This window comes from Numida meleagris, chromosome 4 (genome assembly GCF_002078875.1).
Source record: "Numida meleagris isolate 19003 breed g44 Domestic line chromosome 4, NumMel1.0, whole genome shotgun sequence".
NCBI lineage: Eukaryota > Metazoa > Chordata > Aves > Galliformes > Numididae > Numida > Numida meleagris.
Window position 1 is genome coordinate 90,344,907 of NC_034412.1, and position 6,916 is coordinate 90,351,822.

General features: G+C 41.4%; 1 long non-coding RNA gene across 1 annotated transcript; it reads right to left on the minus strand.

Moving 5' to 3' along the window:
• On the minus strand, window positions 2,986-5,057 carry LOC110398077. The gene is made up of 3 exons (XR_002438182.1): window positions 4,989-5,057; window positions 3,166-3,256; window positions 2,986-3,082 (listed from the first exon to the last, which is right to left on the minus strand). It is a non-coding gene; the product is annotated as an uncharacterized LOC110398077 (long non-coding RNA).

The following is a 6,916-nucleotide window of genomic DNA, read 5'->3' on the forward strand; positions in this document are numbered from 1 at the left end:
ATGGTTACAGTATTAAGATAGGTCTTGGCAACAGCTCCTCCTACAAATGATAAATATTTGCAAAATGGTTTGAATTGTATACACAGAGATGCTAGATTAATAGATGCAAGACAGCAGAAGCTGAGCTTTTCCAGTGGTGTCTGTATGGTAGTTTTATGCTGTAGCTCTCCAAAATTTTGCCTTGCTCCAGAATTTACTGTTTCAGGCTTCTGCTCCAGACAGTGCTGTACATTACTTTTTCACTGTTTTCATTTTAATTAGCCATTTTCCCAAAGAAGATTCCAAATAGTAAAAATGCAGGCTAGGGATATCAGTTTCCAAGTTTTGTAGCATTATGCAACTCTGCCTATTTTTTAGGATTTTATTATGTTTTCCAACTTTCCTTTATCCCATTTAAATGATCCCCCCCACCCCTTTTTTTTTTCTCAGCTAACTCTTAAGTGACTCTGTCTAAAACCTCTATAATGCCCAATATGTTTTGTTCGCATTTGAGGGTTTACCTTATTTCAGACAAAAAAAGCAACTTCAGTGAAGCTGAAATGTATGGTTTTGGTTTAAGGGCTACCTCTCTCTGACATAAAACTACTAAGCCTTTATTGAAATATATATGGTTCTACCATAAACGCCCTTTTTATAGAATGCACCTGGCGAATATAATGAAAAACATATTTGTTTCTCATAAGAAACCGAGTAACTGTTCTGTAATAATATGTAATCTATTTGATATTTAAAAGGTCATAATTTTACACAAAGAAAAGAAAAATGCAGGCACAGTAAAAAGTAACATAAAAAAATTTAGCTGCACATCTCACACATCTGTTTTTCTATTACACAGACAGGAGCAGCTGACTTACATGCAACATGCTCTCATAACAGAGAGAGAGATGGAAAGAACATCTTTATACTTCACTGGCCCTCAGATTTAGCATTTCCCAGTCAGTAAGAATTTAACCTCCCAGTCCTCTGGGAGATAAAAACACAATTCCCATTTTTTCAGGCAGGGAGAACTGAGTCGCGGGATGGATAAACACATTGCCAATTGCCACACAGGAAGCCCTCAAGAGAACTGGACAAAGCTCAGATTTGCTGAATGTGAGATCAGGTTAAAAGACCCTCATCTGAATGGCTGAACATAACATAGCGTGTCTTAGGACCTCCAGCAAATCACGCACTACCTGAACTCTCAGGATCGTGAACTACTCTGTAGGAAAATATAAACCTCCTTTTATGTGTGAAGTGAAACCTGTGAGATGTAACATCTCCAGCCCTGGAAGGAAGCCCTGGCTGTTGATACGGTCCTCTGCATTCCTGGAGCAGGTCCTGGAGCATCACCCCTCCCTTCAGCTGAGCTATACGAGGGGGTCACCACCACCTCTGACATTTCCCTGTCCCAATTTGCAAAGCCGGCTCTGAAAGTAAACATGCACCACAGCTGCGCTGCTGCCTTCTTGTCATCTCATATTATAAGCAACAGCAAAGCATGGGGTTCAGAATACTCTGTATTCAGAATATCCAACATAGAGGGGAATCAAAGTAGTCATGGTGGGTTTTTGTTGTTGTTGTTGTTTTTGTTTTTTTGGAAGTCTTAATTTCTGCATTCACGTGATCATGGGACAGTATTTGATTTCACTAGTGAAATACTGTGAAATCTTAATACAGAGAGAAGTGTATGTATGTAAAAGTGCATTTTATATATGCAAAAAATGTATTCATGTTTATACAAAATATATATATATCTGTTGTGTATATATGTGTGTCCCACCATACCAAGAAAACACATGGCTCTAGAAAGAACAAGATCTTCTAGTGAGCAGTCATATTACTCACCTTTCAAGGGCTTTCAAGGGCTTTTTTATTGTTCTTATATTGAAGAGTTCTGGAAAAAAGCTGGGACTCTCCAGTGCAGTTGGAAGGTGCTGACACTTGGGTCTGGACAGCCACAAACACTGCTTTCCTGTCCAGCAAAATCTTTTTTTGAATGCAGTGACATAACTCCAACAGAGGAGCTTGATGTTTTTTCCCTGCCTGAAACTCTAGTAAAGGAGAATTCTTCATATCTTGAAAAAATGTCTTGATATCTTGAAAATAAAAGATATGGGATGAATCTTCTAAGGATGGAAGGATCTGAATGTAGTTTTCCCCTATTCTGAAGGACTGCCCTACTCTGTAAGCACTGAGTGAAACAGTAGGTGCTGCTGCATTCTTGGTAGAGATAGATGACCTTAACGTTTCCATCACCTTTTGTGTTTAAATTGCCTCATCAGCATCTAAATTAGCTTAATAACCCTTGACTCTTGATTCCAAGTACTGAATATTAAAATCCTAATCTACACTAGACCTTGCATTTGAAGAGGAAACTGAATTTTTAGTAGAAGGAAGGAAGGAAGAAAGGAAGGAAGGACAGAAGGAAAGAAAGAAAGAAGGAAGGAAGAATCTTTCTGATCTGTTTTTGGCATTCCCAAAACTGTGCATATCAGCCATAACAGACATTGCCTTCTTTGGGCTACTGATGAAAGAATATTGAGATGCATGAATAGAGAGATCTCTTCATTGCAGTTTTGCTCTTGTCTTTGAACTCTCCTGATGCCTGCTTTCTTCTTTGAAAATGTTCAATTCCTTCCCTTTGCAGATATTCCACATTTCAAAATCAGATTACTGAGAAAAATATTCTCTTTGGATAAAAATCCTTGTGAATAGGAGTAGCAGAAGAAAATATGAAAGAACAGTCTTTGCTAGCATTTGAAGCAGTATGAGATTGTCAGATCTGTACTCCTGGCTTCAATATTTCAATATTCTTCACTGTTGCTGTTTAAACCACTCAGCAACTCTGTGCCTCATTTTATATTTCACTAAAGTCATACATAATATGTTATTTTTCCTTTCCCTCTCTTATTTTTTTTTTTCACTGAACTTTGTCTGTCCTTTGCACCGCACCAAACAGTTTCCTCTTGCAGGAAATGCAATCTGTCAAGTGGCATTGTTTATTTAGACAAAGCCCTGGATGTTAGGTGTTACAGGCTAGGGCAAGCATCACATCTTCCTGTGGCAATGGGACTGGGCTTCTTATGGCAGTGCTGACCTCCTTGAGATTCACCCAAGAAGGAAGAAAGTGTTAGGACCAGCAGGTAAGCATGGGGCTGGGTTTCCCAAGGCTAAGTGACTTACCAAAGGTCATATAGAAAGCCTCTGGTGAAGCAGAGATGTAGACCCACAAGTGTGGGCTTCTTCTTCACTCTCCTGGATTGCTGTAGCTGTCCTATAACAGATAAAAGGAGGCTGAAGTGAAGACAGCATCAGGGCATCAGATGTATCACAAGACCTGAAAAGCTGTCATGTTCAACAGAATCACTGTAAATAAGCGCAGAGCTGAGTGTCTCCTCAACACAGGCTCCGTGGCATAGCATTATATGTGGAGAGTGGTTCTTGCAGGTGATATGCAGCATTGCCATCTTGGTGCAGACCAGGATTCAGAGTGAGCTTTTCCTGCTTTTCTTCCTGCCCCATTTGGTAGTAACAATGAAGTCAGCAGAGCTAAGAAGAGATTGGTCACTCCCTTCCCTTTTTTTTTAATTTAAGCTTTAAGGAATTTTTGACTTCATTGCCTTTGACTACAAATGTGTAACAAGCAACAGTTTGCTGTAGTGCATCAAATATATTGTGGTTGTTTAACCCTGCTCATAGGAGGAGAGTTGGAGCTCCATGGTCTTTAAGGTCCTTTGAAACCTAAGCCATTCTATAATTCTGACTTTCACAAAAAAACCAAACTGTTTTCCTTCATTTGAAATTCTTCATTTTCTTAAAGAAAGTAAACAACCATCACCCCAGAGCTGAGCTCCCAAGAAGCCGTAAGTCCATGGGGAACAGGCTAATGGGGACAATGAGGTCCCTCTACGCTGCCCAAGGTTCTCTCTGCCCCAGTCCTGGCCTGCTCAGGCTCTTCTCTCCAGATGCTCTTCATTTTCCTTCCTTCTCACCAGCCAAATTATCTCCCTCTCCTCCATATCTCTGCCCCTTCCTTTGTTTTTCCTTTCAGCTAATCCTCTCCTGCTTTTCCCCGGCCCCTTCTGTGCTACATATACACACACTTTTCTATCCAGGGAAGTTAATTTAGATTAAGGGAAGGGGTGATTTTGAGAAAGAATAGCTTTCCCTGAAAAACTCCATGTGGAGATGCCCTAATTCTGGAATAAAAGGGTTTTCCAATGAACACGATCTTTTGTATGTAGCAAATTAAACCAATTCAGTTTGAAATTATTCTGCTAGGATTGAGTGCTCATCTGATTATGCCCAGACTTAATTGGGAACATCTCCTCATGCCAAATTCACCATAAAGACAAGATCCTGTTCCGCTCCCAGACGTGCATGAGTCCCCCTCCCAGACCATTCAAAGAAAGCAGTACATCTGCTGCCCAACCAACCATGAAGAAATCAGGGAGCTAACATAATATTTGCAAGCCAAACTCGGCTCACTCTTCTGCAGTGCTCCTTTGTCTGTTCAGACTGCCAACTCTAGGGTGAGAAAACTTTCCCTTCTCAACTTTTTAAGTGGTGCCTTGCACAGAAAGAGCCCAGCCTTCATTGTATGGTCATGGCACAGGGAACAAAGGAAGCAGCAGAAAGGGTTGGGTTTTCACATGTACCTCACAGTCCCATGTAAGCTTCAGTCTTTTTGACATCTGCAGGACAGCAGCTTTCACCCCACTCAAATTTAGGAACTGAACTTAGCCAGCTGCCCTCCAGAGGTCTCCTGCACAGAAAAATTTCTCTCTGGAGAAATTTCTTCTCCAGAGAAAGCGTTTAGAGCAGAAGCTATAACATGATGTGTGGCAGAACCTTGCCCCAATTAGTTAGGGAGCCACAGTATCAACCATCTCAGTCAGATGCCTCAGGCTCGATTTCTGAATATACTCATGGACACTTTCCCCCAGCGGGGAGGAAAATTTATGAAGCACAGTCAGAACAGTGAAAGGGCCACAGGCATCACTCACCAAGGACGTAATGGGGACCAAGGGTGCCTGAACAGTTTTGGAAGATAATCCAGAGGCCAACCCCAGTTTCTAAGGCAACAGCATCAGAATCATTCATTGTCTTTTTCAACAATCTGGCATCATAATACCTAGTGTTAAGATTTTCAACTAGGAGCGTTTTGTTCCTGTATCCAAGAATAACACCAGCAACTTCTGTTTTGTCTACTCATGGATGACATTTGCTACTTGCTACATAGGAAACACTCCACACAAATAGCAGCACATTGTCCTAGCCCTGTAAATCTATTTTCTGAACTTTCTGCATGACATGGATTACAGTATGCTTCATGACTACACTCCAAAGTTCACTAGAAGAGAACTAAGCCTGAAAAGCTGGATGAAAAGTTGGCCAGCCCTCTCTTTACCACTGGGAAATCCACTGAAGTTCTAGATTTAACAAGGGAGACAGGAAATGAGCTGTAGTATCAACAACCATTGACATTAATTTTAGCTGAAAAAAGACACCAACAGTTGAATACCCGCGCAACCTCATTTCCTCTCCCCCAGCTGTTGCAGACTCCAGCTCAGTTGAATAGGAGTTCAGGGCTGTGACGAGATGTTTTGGTCACATATATAAACAAAAGCACATAAAGCACAGCACAGTCTGCACTTATGCTCCCGCCTGCTTGATTTTTTTTTGGCCCAGGGACAGGACATCAACATGGTGTTCAGTTTCTTGGGGTTTTTCAGAGGTGGCTGCTCCTCAGAAGCCTGAACTGTTCTGCCTGGTGGCCCCAGTGGTCCCATCCCAGCCACATGTCCCTATTCTCTCGTTTGTATTCACCATCCTGCTTTCTGAATGAGCCCAAACTCTTATGGTCCATTCAGCCAGTATCAACCACTAGCTCATGGACAAATTTCTATGTCGTGGCACCAGAGATTATTATGATCTCAGCATCCCAGAGCTCAGTCAAAAAGGCAGTGGAATGCCCCATACAACTGAAGCAAAATCAAACTGATATTTTTACAAGTTGGATATTAGGAAAAATTTATTCTCCAAAAGAGTGGTGAGGTATTGGAACAGGCTACCCAAGGCAGTGGTGGAGCTGTGTGAAGGTTTTCAAGAGAAGAGTAGATGTAACACTTAGAGATGTGGATTAGTGGGCATGGTGGGGATGGGTTGGCGGTTGGACTAGATGATCTTAGTGGTCTTTTCCAAACTTAATGATTCTATGATTCTACCAAAAAAAAAAAAAAAAAAAAAGTCAATGCAAGCACAACATTTTTAAGAATAGGACTGTAATTGCTCACAACTTGGAAGAGGTACACCAAGTCCTACAGTCATTACTCACCGGTAGTAAGGCAGGAAAATCTGTGAGTAATTCTACTGCAATTCTGAATCGTGTCCTGGTTTATTGTGGGTGTTAAATGGCCAGTTCAGCTGTTGCCAATACAATATTGCTAAGACACAATGCATTAAGACTCGGGTAACTAGAAATGGTGCTGAGCTCACCTATCTACAGATTGACCATCCCCTTATTTAAAGACATTTCATGCAAGAATATGATGAACCTGGAAGAAGCAGAAACCTTGAGCAACTGTGTTTGTGCTAAGGGAGCTCTGAGATTTCCTCCCCACTATCCCATGAAGTCCATCAATCTTTCCTCATGCAAGAGACAGTGGGATCTCTTGTCTTCAGTCCAAAAGAAGCCTACAAATGTCTGATGCTGGCTTTTCCCTTGGTCTAGGCTCTCATAAAATTTCCACAGATGTTTGCCTTGGGGTTGAAGCCTCTTCTCAAGGCGCTCATTACAAGCAGCTCTCACACAGCACATTGCGAGTGCAGGCTGCTATGCTGAATTGACAGAGGGTTATTTTAATTATTTGGAGGGTGATTTTCTCATGAATTAAAATAGGAGAGTGAACTTGTTTATGTTATGTGGTGGAGG